The following is a 15,657-nucleotide window of genomic DNA, read 5'->3' on the forward strand; positions in this document are numbered from 1 at the left end:
GAAGATGGGCTGCCAGGCTTCCTTGGTGAATCCTCTCACCCCCACACCTCTGGCCTGTACCCCAGTTCTTGTATGCATAAATCTTTGAAAAAAACTGGACAGTTGAGATGCCCTGGGGAGTTCTGGAAGACATTCCTGTCAATAAGACCCACACATACAGGACTAAGGTGTGGGCTGTGGGGAGCACAGGGGTCTAGTGCCCGGTAAAGGCAACTGTTTGCTGGAAAAGGAGACCTAGGGAGTCCAAGCTTGCGGTTCTGCAAACACCCACTTGCTGTTTCTCTTGTGTCTGGCCTCAACACAAAGGGGCTCAGGCAGCTCCTCAGTGCATAGGGTTACAGTTCTGAGATAGGCAGGAAGATGCTTGGGAAAAAGGCCAGCAGAGGGGGGCAGGCTGGGTCTGGAAAAGTGCCTCCATCTGCTCCCCCAGGAGAGAGCTTGGCTCCTGTAGGGCAGGAATGGACACGGTGCAGGTTTTCTGATCCCATGCAGACCGGGTAAAGGAGGAGTCAGAGTCCTCAGTGGTTTTTGCAGGTGTTTTATTGGGATTTACCCGGTACACAGCAGGCAGGGGTACTGGGGGGCCGGGAGGCTGGCAGGCCTCAAAGCCCCCAGCAAATCTTCACTCTATCTGGGCTCTCGGCTCTATCCAGTGATCTCTGCTTCTGTTTCTTTGCTTCTCTTCGGCTTCTGCTGCTGCTACTGGCGTCCCTGTGACGCCGCCCTTAAATGCCCAGTCTTAGCCCAGGTGAATCCCATCTACCTATGCCCACACCCTATTCCAGGTGCCTGCCATCAGGCATGCACTCAGGAGCGCAAGGATCCCTCATCTATCCTGATGGCGGAAGGGCAGAAATGCGTGACATTTTTCCTTACCCTACAGTCCACCCCCTCAGGATTTTCTGCCATATTGTCTACATATATATTATTTTCTTAGCAAACATAAGCAATGCATCCATGACTCACAATAGCAAATACATCACCATATAACAAAATACAACAGAACACAAATAAGTCCAGGCAGGGCCCCAACCTAGTGGCAAAAGACAATTATTGGTACCAGCAGATGAGCCACCAAATCTGCTGCTGAAGGCACTGCTCATACGAGGGAGGGGAATCACTCTTGGCATCTACTATAACACACCAGGAGCAGTCAGGATTCCTGGCCTTCTCTGGCTGTAGTCTCGGCTACAAGCCACACACCGCATCCATCCCCAGGATGCACTCACTCTGGGATTGGCGATTCTATACTGTTGGGGGTAATCGCCAGCCCTCAGGGTTTCTGTCTGCAGTCACTCCAATAGCCCTTCATATCCACCAATGCGACACGCAGATCCTTGCACTCAGGCCAACCCACTGCACAAGCACATGGGTCAGGCAGGGATCCTTGCATACAAACTCTGCATTCGGTTTGGGCTCCACCCCAAGCCACGTTCCCCACCCATCCCCCAAGGACAGGTTCCTCAGCTCCTCACCCTCACTGGACAACAAGCAAGGCCTCACCCACAGGTGATTTTACGAGACTCACTGGCCTTCCTCAGCTTACTTAGTGCTTAGCAGCCACTCAGGGCTTCCCAAACTTAGCATCAGCACCAGCTTTCGCCTTCTCAGTTGGATTTTCTCCTCTGCCTGGCTGCTGGGCATACACAGGCTGCTTTTGGCCATCTAGGCCCACTGGCCACCCCCAGATTCCCATCTCCCGGGGTTTACAAACAAAACTGTTCCATGCCCAGGGTCCTAAAACATGTCAACCTGCAAGGTCCTCTGCCTTCTGGCGGGATTGTCAGTCCAACTCCATTAGTCCAAGTCCATTAGGCCTTTCCGTCAGCACTGGCGAGCTCCGAATCGTGGTCCTCTCTTCCCCGACGATTCTTCCTGCCTTGGGGGTCGTTGGCTGGTCCTTTTGGGCATCTCCTTCATGCCAGGTCTTGTACTATAGCTCCTGGACCTTGTCCCTCTCCTGTGCCTCCATGATGCCTCCAGCATTGTCACAGGTAAAGTCTGTTACTCCTTAGTCCCCCCAGGTCTTCGGAGGGCTCCATACCCGTCTGCATGGATCATCTTGCCGATTTACACCAATTGTAAGGCAGGAATGGACACAGTGCAGGTTTTCTGATCCCATGCAGACCGGGTAAAGGAGGAGTCAGAGTCCTCAGTGGTTTTTACAGGTGTTTTATTGGGATATACCTGGTACACAGCAGGCAGGGGTACTGGGGGGCCGGGAGGCTGGCAGGCCTCCCAGCCCCCAGCAAGTCTTCACTCTGTCTGGGCTCTCTGGTGATCTCGGCTTCTCTTCGGCTTCTGCTGCTGCTACCGGCGTCCCTGTGATGCCGCCCTTAAAAGCCCAGTCTTAGCCCAGGTGAATCCTATCTACCTATGCCCACACCCTAATCTAGGTGCCCGCCATCAGGCATGCATTCAGGACTGCAAGGATCCATCATCTATCCTGATGGCAGAAGGGCAGAAAAGCCTGCCATTTTTCCTTACCCTACAGCTCTGCATCCACCTTCTACCTGACAGGCGATTTAGAAACCAAAGTCCTTGACACATGCCACAAGTGTACACGGCTTCAGTAATGATTTTTTTGTAGACTTTTATTTCAGATTAACATTCACCTTTCTTCATTTACCCTCATAGTGAAAATAGAACTTTAAATGCTTCAAATATACAGACATCACATCACTGATTGTGGTGGAGGAATGACCACAGGGCAGGATGTCTATGATCCAAGAAGACCGGGTAAAGGAGGAGTCCTGGAGCTCTCCATGCCTTTTCAGGCTTTTATTGGAATTTAGCAGGTACATGGCAAGCAGGGGTACAGGAGGACCGGGAGGCTAGCAGGCCTCCCAACCCCCAGCAAGACTTCACTCTATCTGTGCTCTCTGACCTTTTTGGCTTCTGCTGGCATCCCCGTGACGCCGCCCTTAAAAGCCCAGTCTCAGCCCAGGTGAATCCCATCAAGCTATGCCCACACCCTATTCCAGGTGCCCGCCATCAGGCATGCATTCAGGACAAGGATCCATCATCTATCCTGATGGCGGGAGGGCAGAAAAGCCTGACATTTTCCTTACCCTACAGGGACTTACGATGCCAAACTGCAGACACACACAAAAGGTTGATAAAAGGTTTATTTACAAGGGAAGGAGAAATGGGGAAATGAGTAACTCAGGGAGAAAAAGAGGGAGATAAGTTTGTAAACGCGTCCGACCAGTTCCACTGACCTGGAATCCCAAAGACCCACACAGCTGGGGAAAAGCTAGCTCGCCCCAGCCAGGGCAATCCCCGGCCACATGGCCAGTTAAAAATTCTAACCGAGAACCTAGTTGCTTCACTCCGCCCTCAGGTCCTCACAGCCCTCCTTAGGGTGAGGAAAAATGTCAGGCTTTTCTGCCCTCCCGCCATCAGGAGAGATGATGGATCCTTGTGGTCCTGAATGCATGCCTGATGGCGGGCACCTGAAATAGGGTGTGGGCATAGGTAGATGGGATTCACCTGGGCTCAGACTGGGCTTTCAAGGGTGGCATCACGGGGATGCCAGCAAAAGCCAAGAGAGAAGCAGAGAATGCCAGAGCCCAGATAGAGTGAAGACTTGCTGGGGTCTGGGAAGCCTGCCAGCCTCCCAGCCCCCCAGTACCCTTGCCTGCTGTGTAAACCCTAATAAAAGCCTGCAAAAGCCACTGAGGGCTCTGACTCCTCCTTTACCCGGTCTGCATGGGATCATAGAAAACCTGCACTGTGGCCTGTCCTGCCCTTTACACCTCCCTTCTGAGATCATGGGATGTGTAGTTAACAATGTCTTGATGGAGCGCGGGTAGAGTCCACAAAGCCTGTACGGAGTTTGCTCAGGGCACCCTTTCCCCTAACAACAACGGCCTACAGACCAGCATCTCCAGGAGAACGTTCCCACCACAGAGACGCGAACCCTGGAGTGGCTGGTCATAGGCAGGGGTTCGCTTTGTGCCAGAGACCCTATTCTTTCCCTTCTTTCTGGCCTCCTGAGGAGGCTCCCAGACCAGGAAAATGTGCTTTAAAAAAAAAAAAATCTGTCCATCTGGACATAAAATACACATTATTAGCAGGAGGTGGGCTGTGCAGGATGACTAGAAAAGCCTCCCAGACACTGAGTGAGGACCAAAGGCGCCCCCGTCCCGGCACCCCCTCCAGGCACTGGCCCCTGGGAAGTTACTTCCCTTGATAACTAGATGTCCGTCCATTAAGAAAATCGAACCAGGCAGGACACCCTATTCCCATGAGGGTCCTGTGGGGCTTTCAGGAGAGGCTGCGGCCAGCGCCCGGCCTGGAGAACAGCTTGTGGGTGCCCTACTGCTAGCCTGTCCGCCTGCCTGGCACCTGGGCTTCTGGCCACCATCTGAGGCTGCCCACTCTGACTCCGTGGACCAGAAGGGGCAGGAGCCCTGCAGGTTGCGGGTGTCCCACAGGTGTGCACACAGGGAGAGGCTCATCTCTGAGGTAGAGTGGACGCTCTCGGCAGCCTGCACGGTTTTGTTCAGGGCCTTGTTGAGCTCCCTCAGGTGCTCCAGGTACTCATTCAGGGTAGCAACAGGTAAAAGGGTGTCCGTCCCAGCATGGATCTGCAAGAATGAGGGGGTTCTGCCTGAAAATGCTGGGGTGACGGGCTGACAACCCATGAGACAGATTAGTGCTACCTCCACAGCCAGAGCTGAGTAGTAGATGCTGACCCAGCAGACGGTGCCACCACCTGAGCCCGATGAACGGGCTTCCTAGATCCAATTCTCTGCTTCAGGGGCAATCTCATGTAATTACTGCTCCCCTTCCTACACTGTCCTTTTGTTCAGTTGATAACCAGCCGGACCCCAAGTTACCCCTTAGAGTAGAAGCTACAAAATGCCCTCCTGCCTAGAAAGGCTCCAGGGCAGGGGCTAGAAGACAGATGGCCAGCAGGTGGCAGCACAGGCCCGTCAGCTTACAGGCACTGCCTCAGACACTGAGCATGCTCAGTCCTATCAATGGGCAGCTGGAGGAACTTCAGGGCATTATGCCCCAAGTCAAGCAGTATTTGGCGCATCTGGGTTCCTGGCAACATTCTGTGTACTAAGGGCTTTCCATGCACTGTTCCCTTACTCTTTACCACAACCCATTTCCCAGAGGGAAACATAGGCACAGAGGAGCACGGTGACCTGGGCAAGGTTACGTGGCTCCCTCAGGCAGAGTCTGTGACACCAAAGCCCAGGGCTTTCCTCTCCTGTCCAGCCAGTGCTGGAAACAGCCATCTGGTAAATCTGTCCCTAGATCGGAGCACAGAGGGACATGGACTAACCTCAGGAACACTAAAAGATCCTGTGGCCAGTGTGGACACTGAGCTTTATCCTGGGTCACTCAATTCCAGCCTCGCCCCCTGCTACCCCTGCCCCTGAGAGGAGAACAGGCAGGAGTCTCCACCCACCTCAGATTCCTGAGCATGCAGGAACATCTCCTACCTGATGGCAAGGAAGGCTCCTAACTACCTGCCTGGACTCAGCTGGGAGAGCAACCCCCAACCGTGAGTGGGTAGTGCTCCTCAGTGCTGCCCACAGAGACTCTGGCCAGGAAGCCAGACACAGGCTCTGACAGTGCCGCTGAGAGCTGTTATCCAGTGACAGCACTCTCTGCGAAGTCCACATGTGTCTCACCTGGCTCTGCCAGGTTCCTCATTTAATTCTCACAACTGGGCTGTTGAAGACTGTTGCCCCACCTAACAGATGGGGAAACTGAGACTTTGTAGGGAGTTGTACCCAGGCCACAGCGTCAAAGGTTGGCACACATGAGTCCAAAACAGCTCTATCACCCAAGCCCCTCTGTCTCCATGGAGGTCTCTGTCCTGTCTGCATGACTTCACAGCCAAATCCACATGAAAAATGCTCCTCAAAACTATCAACTATCAAAACCAAGGAAAGTTTGAGAAGCTGGTACAGCCGAGGGGAGCTTGAGGGGATATGCCCACTAAATGCTCAGGGGTCCTGGATGGGATCCTGGAACAGAAATGGGACTTCAAGTAAGAACCATAGATACCTGAATGCACTATGGACCCTGGTTAATGATGACACAGTGATCGTGGCTCACTGACCACAAATGCACCATAATGATATCTGATGTTAAAGTTGGGAAAACAATCGCATGTATGCACACAGTGGGGATACACAGGAACTCTACTGTCTGCCTAATTTCACTATAAATCTAAAACTATTCTTTTAAAAAAGCCCATTAACATACAAGTATTTATTATTAGGTTGCCGAGATAGCCACAAAGAAATGGATGATGGTTAGAGATCTAGATCTCCGGAGGCTGACCTCCCAGAGGACAGGGCCCTGCCCAACTCCTTCACAGCTGGGCTGAGCACTGTCCCTGACACACAGAACATTCAGGGTTTGTTGAGCAACCGCTCGAGTGTCAGGCTTGAACTGCTCATTATGCACAACGGGGAAACACGGGAGTACACGGCGCCTGGATTCTCAGCTGCCTGACACGGCCTGAATGCTAAGTATCAAGCAATTAAGATGGAGTGGCTGGGAGGGCCAGAATGAAGGTTCTTACATGGTGGCTGATGGGTAGGGCGTGACGGGAACTGAGGAGAGTAGGCAAAGGCAGAGGGACTGGTGCCCAGGGTGCAGCTGCCAGTTCCCACAGTCCAGGGGCTGGCCTGGCTGGTGACCCCACCAGCTTGTTTCTCTGATAGGGGCTAGAAGTTGAAGATTTTTTTTTTCTCATGGTGGTCTTCTCTGTACCTGGCAGGGAGGGACACCATGGTGACCACAAGGGAAGATGTAGCAAAGAATAGGAGTCCCCCACCCCGCCCTACTTCCCTGTTACAGCTGGTCATGCCGGCCATGTGGGGAGGGTCTTTCTTTAAGAAACTGTCCAGTTAGCTCTGTTCAGACTGATTTGACCTGCCCAGGCCTCAAAATCTGCATTCCAGAGAGCTGGGGGAAGAACCGAGTCTGTCCCTCCCTAGGTGGCTGAGTCTGGGCTGGCTTTCTCTAAGGGGGACCCAACTAGACCACACCGGGGACATCCCAAGGTATCAGTGAGAGTTGGTGCCAGGAGGTTCCTGGGGGCAGCACCACCTGGAAGAGGAGAGGGAGATGTCAGAAGAAAAATGTCTAATCTCTGCAGACCTCTGAGCCAGACAACTTGAGGCTCCAGGAAGTTCAGGGATTTCCTGGGTCTCAGAGCTGGAGAGCTGCTGTCCTCTGGCTCTGGCCATTGCTCCACAGGGTGACAAGCCCCTTCCCCAGGTGGGAGTGGCCCCCATGCCCCTGCCCTGGCCCCAGGTGTGTCCTCAGAGCCTAGGGAAGCAGGAGGAGGGTTGGCATCCTTCTTGTCTTCCTGCACAAATCCTCAGCACCACATCTAGGTGAGTTCCAGGTGGATCTGCTGATTCAGGCCTCAGCTTGGACACCACTACCTCTGGAAGCCTCCTACCTCACTCTCCCTCACCCTCAGCTGAGTTCGGTACTACCAGTCCTGCTCTGTGCTTCTGTCTCAAGTGGGTCACTCAGCCTTGTCATAGTAGCCGAGAGGCATAGGGAAGGGCTGGCTGCCTGGATAGGTGGATGTTGGGACTCAAGGCAAGACAGAATGACACAGTGGTCAGGAGCCAGGGCTCTGGAGTCAAAGATCTCAGATCCAGTCCTGGCTCTGTCACTTTATACCACTTTGGTATAAAATGGGCAAAATAATAAAATGGGAAAAACCTACTTCAGAGTTGTGCAGACTGATATCTGTAAAACCCTTTGCATGATGCTCTATATACAGTAAGGGCTTAATAAATGATGGTTCTTCATCATTGCTTCAAATGGCCTCAGATCACCTCTAATCATTCCATTAATTGTGGCGCCTCAGGAAAATATATAGCAGTAGAGGCTCAAATCAAGATACAAGAAAGAACTCAAACAACCTAATCTGAAAGCTCAAAGAACTAGAAAAAGAACAACAAAAAAATCCCAAAGCCAATAGAAGAAATAATAAAAATGAAATCCGAAGTAAATGAAATGAAACTAAAAAATAATACAAAAGATCTATGAAACCCAAATCTGGTTCTTCGAAAAAATGAATAAAATAGACAAAACCCTAGCTGGGCTCAAAGGAAAAATGGGAGAAACCACAAATAAATAGGATCACAAACGAGAGAGGAGAAATCACAACAGACACAGCAGAAATCAAAAGAATAATCAGAAATTAATAAGAACAGCTAAATGCAAACAAGTAAAACAATCTAAAGAGATGGACAAATTCCTACAACTCTACGATACCCAAAGCTAGATAAAGAAGAAATAGAACACCTAAACAGACCAATTACAAGCAGTGAAACTGAAATGGTAATCAAAAACCAAAAACCAAAAAGCCAAAAACAGAAGCCCAAATGAATTCTACCAAACATTCAGAAACAAATTAGTGTCTATCCTTCACAAATTCTTTCAAAAAATTGAGAAGCAAGGGAGAATACCAAACATGTTCTATGAAGCCAACATTACACTAATACCAAACCGAACAAGGACAACTCAAAAAAAGAAAACTACGGGCCAATCTCTCTATTGAACACTGATGCAAAAATCCTCAATAAAATTTTAGCTATCAGAATCCAACAATGTATCCATGAGATAATTCACCATGACCAAGTGGGATTTATTCCAGGGACGCAAGGATGGTTCAACATCTGAAAATCAATCAATGTTATCCAACACATCAACCAAAAGAAATATAAAAACCATACAATAATATCAATAGATGCTGAGAAAGCTTTTGACAAAGTACAACACCCATTCATGATAAAAGCCTTTGACATTCTTGGGATACAAGGAACATACCTCAACATCATAAAGGCCATAAATGACAGGCCCATAGCCAGTATCATTCTCAATGGCAAAAAGCTGAAAGCATTTCCATTAAGATCTGGAACAAGACAAGATGTCCATTCTCACTATTGCTTTTAATATAATACTGGAATTCCTAGCCAGAGCAATAAGACAAGAGAGAGACATACAAGGAATCCAAATAGGAAAAGAAGAAGTTAAAGTAACACTATTTGCCAGTGATATGATAATATACATAGAGAACCCAAAAAACTCCACAGAAAAACTAATTCAACTAATCAGTCAGTTTAGTAAAGTGGCAGGATACAAAATCAACACGCAAAAATCAGTAGCCTTCCTATATGAAAACAATAAATCTGAAGAAGAAGAAATAAAAAAAAACATTGCTTTTATTATTGAAACAAAAAAAATCAAATTATTGGGAATAAATCTAACAAAAGAGGTAAAGGACCTATACAAAGAAAACTATATAAAACACTGTTAAAAGAAATAGAAGAAGATACAAAGAAATGGAAAGACATCCCCTGCTCATGGATTGGAAGTATTAACATTATTAAAATGACCATCCTATCAACAGCAATATACTGATTCAATGCTATTCCAATAAAAATTTCAATGATATTCTTCAAAGAAATAGAACAATTATTAATGAAATTCATATGGAATCACCAAAATCCCGATAGCCAAAACTGTCCTGAAAAAAAAAAAAAAAAAAAAGGAGTGAGGGAGGCATCACACTCCCAACTTCAAACTATACTATAAAGCCATAATCATCAAAATGGCATGGTACTGGAACAAGAACAGACACAGGGACAAACTGAACCGAATAGAAAATCCAGAAATAAACCCACAGATTTATGGTCAACTAATCTTTGACAAAGGAGCAAAGAATATGCACTGGAGCAAAGAAAGTTTGTTCAATAAATGGTTCTGGGAAAACTGGGTCACTACATGCAAAAGAATGAAGCTGGACTACTGCCTCACACTATGCACTAAAACCAACTCAAAATGGATTAAAGAACTAGACATAAGACCTGAAACCATAAAATACATAAAAGGAAATATAGGCAAAACACTACATGACATGCCCCTCAAAGACATCTTTACAGACACATCACCCAAAGCAGTGATTGTGAAGGCAAAGATAAACAGCTGGGACTGCATCAGATTAAAGAGCTTCTGCACAGCAAAGGAGACAATAACCAAAACAAAGAGAAACCCCGCTGACTGGGAGAACATTTTTGCACACAACACTAATGATAAAGGACTGATCACTAAAATCTACAAAGAGCTGATGAGACTCAACAAAAACAAAGTAAATAATCCAGTCAATAAATGGGCAGAAGAGCTAAAAAGAAACTTCTCCAAAGAGGAAATGCAAATGGCCAACAGGCATATGAAAAAATGTTCAACATCACTTGTAATTAGGGAAATGCAAATCAAAACTACAATGAGATACCGCTTAAACCAGTGATAATTGCACATTAAAAAAAAACTACAACTAATGTTGGCTAGGTTGTGGAGAAAAAGGAACTCTCCTGCATTGCTGGTGGGAGTGCAAACTGTTCCAACTACTATGGAGAGCTGGGTGGAGATTTCTTGACCTACTAAACATAGAGCTTCCATATGATCCAGCAATTCCACTCCTAGGTATTTACCCAAATGACAGAGAAACAATAATTCCAAAGGGCACCTGCATCCCTATTTTTAAAGCAGCACTATTTACAATGGCTAAGCTATGGAAACAACCCAAATGCCCAAAAATAGATGACTGGATCAAGAAGATGTGGTCCATATACACAGTGGAATATTAGTCAGCAATCAAAAAGATAAACACATGCAGTTTGCAGCAACACGGATCAAGCTAGAAGGGATCATGCTCGGTGAAATAAGTCAGAGAGAAAAAGAAAAATACTGGATGGTCTCACTCATAGCAGGAATTTAGAAAACCTAAATAAGGACCAGGAAAAAGACTAATTAATACAAAGTAAAAATCAAAATTAACAAGAAACTATAAACAATGGACACACTATGGGGGGGAAGGGTGGGGAGAGGAAGGACTAGGGTCAAAATAAGGGGAGGTGCAACTGTATGGAGAATATAACCAAAATGAAAATGCAAACATTGTGCAAAAATGAAAAATGATGTAAGAATTATATAAAATAAAATATTAAAAAAAAATGTGGAGCCTCAGGCTCAGAAGAGAAACTGACCTAAGATCCACAGCAGAACCCACCTAGAACTGGGTGTTCCTATTCTCAGGCCGCTGCTCTTCCCAAGACTCCTCCTTGGTTTGGGGGAAAGGGAGGCGTGGAGGGAGGCTGGAGGGGAGATTAGACATCATCACCACTGCCGCCCACTGTGCCAGCACCCCCTTGTCAGGCTACTTCGGGAAGAGGGCTGAGCCGGGAGGACAGGAGGCAGGTCTGCACCACAGCCTGCCTGCCAGGCCCTCGGCAGCATCTAAGGGACTTTGATGGGCAGGGAGGGCATGAGGCAGTCAGGAAGAAGGGCTGGGGGTGGGGGAATGGGGAGGAGTAAAGGGCTATGTTAAAGCTGTGACACTGCGATTCTCGGCTGGGTGACCTCAGTGACCTGGGGCGCCTCTGTGACCTGGTCAGTGAGGCTGGGGAAGCCGGGCCTGTTCATTTCCAGCCAGGGTGGGCAGAAGTTCATGGAGACAGGGCCTGGGCTCCCCAAGCAGCAAATCCCAATGTCTTGTTGTATAACCAAGTGTCATGAAACCTCCAGGGTGAACTTCGCTGGTCCCGCCAACTCCAGGGAAAAGCCTAGGTCAGCCTGTTTGTTTTGTCCACAATGATTCAGACTGTGGGTAGCTCTAGCCCACATTCACCAGCATCTTGCTGGGTTCCAGGCCCAGTTCCTGACCAGAACATGGTCTTGGGTGGGTCCTTCACTCTCTAGGCCTCAATTTCTCGCTCTGCAAAGGGGGGTGTTACGACCTCCCTGCTTATCAACCACACACAGTGCGATTGCTCCAACATAGTAGGGTAAACCTTCTGAAATATTGTATCCACTTACTTTTTGATCAAGAAAATCCAGTTTTGTACAGTTCTACCCCCACATAGCACCACTGAAAAGACATTGGCTACAAATTCTTGTGCTCTGGCTGTGAACTGGGAGTCACGTGGAGTGTGCTGGGTTTTTATCTTGGGCACATGCAGTGAGTCATGCATGGTTACCCTGGCTCTCCCAACAAGGGCAACCCCGGTCCAAATTGGTTAGGTACATCACCCAAGATCACAAAGCAGGACTTGAACAAATCTTTGGGGTTATTTCCTCAGCTTAGACACGGTATCTCATTAGGACCAATGTATTCCCCATGGTTGTTCATGGGGTAGGTCACCAGCTAGTCCTTAGACACAGGACTCTACCCTGGATGTGATGAAGAGACATGAAAAGTGGCTTTTTCACTTAGTTGTGAATGGGTGTGTTTCCCTGATGGCCTAACCTCACCTGTGTGTGACTATTCACAAGATCACCTTACATCTTTAAGCCATTGGTTTCCTCATCTGTCTACTGGGGGAAATACCCTATTTTCTGGATTCTTTCATAGACATAATTTTGTATTTTGAGGTCTTTAGAAGTGGATATCCTGCAAACTGACATGTTCATGAGTCAAGATTTTTTTCTCTCCATCCTTGAGTATTGTTAAACTGGTGATGAATGTTAATATAGTAGGTGGACGCTAAGAAGCAAGTCCATTTCATTTAATATGCATTTTACTAATTGAACTGATTTAATCCTCTTTAACAAGCCCAGTGAACTAGAAGTTATTATTCTTCCTATTTTGCAGGTAGGGAAACTGAGGATAGAGACGCTAAATGAATTGCCCAAAGTCACACAGTCAGTAAGTGATAGAGCCAGGACAATGTTTGAACCACCACCTGACATCCTTCTGGTCAATTTTCTGTCTCTTTCCTGCCAAACTTCTCTTGATATTGTCAGGGTTAATGGAGATTTGGGCTGAGGGTGAGTGGCTACCCAGAATCTCAATCCACAGAATTAGGAAAACATCCCTGAAATGTAAGAAAATAGAAGATAATTGTCAGGGTAGTGCTGAACACACTTGGAGGCACAACTTGTATAACCTCTTTGCAGGGAGAGGAAGACCCCAGAGGCAGCCAGAAGGACAGTGCGAATGAGGACTTTGGAGGAACAGTGAGGACAACCTCAGCCAGTGGATGGCGCTCATAGCCACTTTGATGATACAAAGGGTGGCTTTCTAGACTCCACACCCCTCATGTCAACTCTAGAGTAGAAGGTGGAGCTTTTAAAACTCCACCCCCAAGGGCAGGCTGATGGGGAAAGAGGCAGACCTAAGGCTTTTGACTGTTAAACTGCTGGGGCTTTGGGCAGTTGAACCACCAGGGAAGAGGGTGTCTGAGAGAAGCTGCCAGCTTGCCACTTGTGGTGTTGGCTTGGACCTTGGACTCTGCTCAGTGGATGCTAACTGGGGTCTGACTCAGCATCTGGCCACATGTCAGCCTTCTACCTTCTTCCCTCTCTTTTTCTCACTGTGTAAATAAATGCTGTTATTGTGTTTCACACTGTGTCTATGTTGGGCTTATATCTGCAGTTATACACTAGGGTTCAGTTGAGGGATGAAGAAGCACCAACCAGGTCACGCCCCTGCCCCCTTGTGGTCAGTGTCAGGAGGACTGCCTCTGCGAAGAGGCTCTGTGCTTATCACTGCTAGTGTAGTCTTTCTCTCTACCCCCAATACACCTGCCACCGAAGTGGGGGTTTTCTCCTGAACCAAATCATTCTCTGACTTCAGAGAAAAACTGGTGTCCTGCAATTCAGTTCTGTTCTGACAGTAACTGGAGACCAGATCCCGCAAAGGAAAGGCTCAGTCCCACAAGATCGCCCCGAATTTGGAGACAGTATGAAGTCCAGCTTGTCACTTGTGCTTCTGTGACCTCCTATAAATCAGAGGTGCCCAATCCTTCAGGCTTTATCATTTGTTAGGACAACTGAAAGAACTCAGGAAAGCCGTTTTCTTACTAGATCAACAGTTTTTATACAACAAAGCAGCCCAGGAACAGTCAAGTAGAGGAGGGGCATAAGGCAGTGTATTGGGAAGGCCTGTGGAGGCCCCAGAGCCTGTCCATGTGTGTCCCTCCCCACTCACCTCTACATGGTCCTCCACCTGGACCCTGGAACTTAGGATTTTTATGGAGGCGTCATTACGTAGGCCTGGTTGGTTAAACCATTGGCTGTCGATGATTGAATCAACCTCCAGTCCCTCTCCCCTCCCCAGAGGTTGGAGGTGAGACTGAAAGTGCAACCCTGTAATCACAGCGTGGGTTCCCCTGGTAACCAGTTCCCAACCTGAGGCTGCCCCAAAGCACTGGCCTCCTCCATGGCCAGCAATAACCTCATTATTAAACCACAGTCTTAGAGATCCAAGGATTTCAGCAGCTGTGCGCGAGCAAACAAGACTAGATATCAAAGGTATATTTCCCCTCATACTCCGCAGCCTGAGGGTTCACTTCTGGAGGCCTGCAGGTTAGGCCAGAGCTAGAGGCTCCGAAAAAAGAATCTGAGTCCTGCTCTGGGTCAGCCCTAGGCCCACTCAGGCTCCCCCTAGCATCTCTGCTCATGAGCAAATGGAGGCCCACAGACCAGGGCTCAATACCCGGGGGGTGGCCATCAAAAGCACTTAAATAAAGTCGACTTGAACATTTTTAGTTCTGGAGATTTATTTAATGAATTCACTCTTCCCAATGTGAGTAGTCAAGCTCTAGCTGCCAACGTCGAATCATTTTTCTGTCTTTCATCTACCTCCCAACACATTTGAGTGCTTCCAAAGATATAATGTGGCCAAATGTTCCTCAGCCATCATGTGTAACGCTTGCAAACGCTGCCTATGTCTAACTGAGGAGGCCCTCCCCAATCCTGTGTTGTAAGAAAGTGGACTTTTGGCATGATTGTGAAACAAGGGTTAATATTGCAAGAGTTTGTTGTCTCTGTTAAGAGAAGCATGAGAATATTAACATGTCTTTCCTCTTACCTCTAAATCTCCCCAAATCCTCCCTGACCTCTAAAACAGTGTCCACCTCCTGTATCAGCGGTAGGGAACCCACAGAGCCCCAGGACACTTGATACAGTGGTTTGTTGTTTCAGGGGTAAAGTGGACGATGTGACATGTGGTTCTTCGGGGGTCTCAATGGTGTTGGCGGTGAGAAAGCATGTTTAAGGTTTTGGGTCACTTTGCACCAGATCCAAGTGGCAGAAGTGCTTACGTGTTATTTAATAATCTGTGTGTGTTATCAGGGTGAAGGGAACTGGACCTTAAGCTCTGGGCTCTGAGCATGAGCCCCCCTTGACTCAGCACAACGGTGACACTGTCCCCACACAACCCTTTGCCTTCCTTGAATACACAGTGCCTTGGATCTGTCCCCACCTTTTGATTGCTCAGTAATATTCTACTGAATGAAAAGCTACCATATACTTCCCCTTTTCCTATTTGTGGATATTTGAATGGTTTCTAGGTATCTGCTATTTTGAAAAACACTCAAGTCTTATGTAAGACATAATTTTGTTTTGAATGGTTTCGCAATTTTAGCAAGCAATGGGGTCATTCTCTGACGTGAGACTTCAAGTGGGGTATCAGTGTGAAACACCAGAAAAAACTGTAGCTCAATAAAGCTGGAAAAGTAAAATAAAAAGCTATAAAGAGAGGACAGAATTAAGTAGGTTAGAATTTAGGATGTGATGGGAGGTGGCAAATCCATTAAATGACAGCTACCAACTAGGCTGAACTGTGAGAAATTATTCAAAACATGATGCAATAAATAA

The sequence above is a fragment of the Talpa europaea genome (assembly GCF_964194135.1).
Source record: "Talpa europaea genome assembly, chromosome: 7".
NCBI classification, from domain to species: domain Eukaryota; kingdom Metazoa; phylum Chordata; class Mammalia; order Eulipotyphla; family Talpidae; genus Talpa; species Talpa europaea.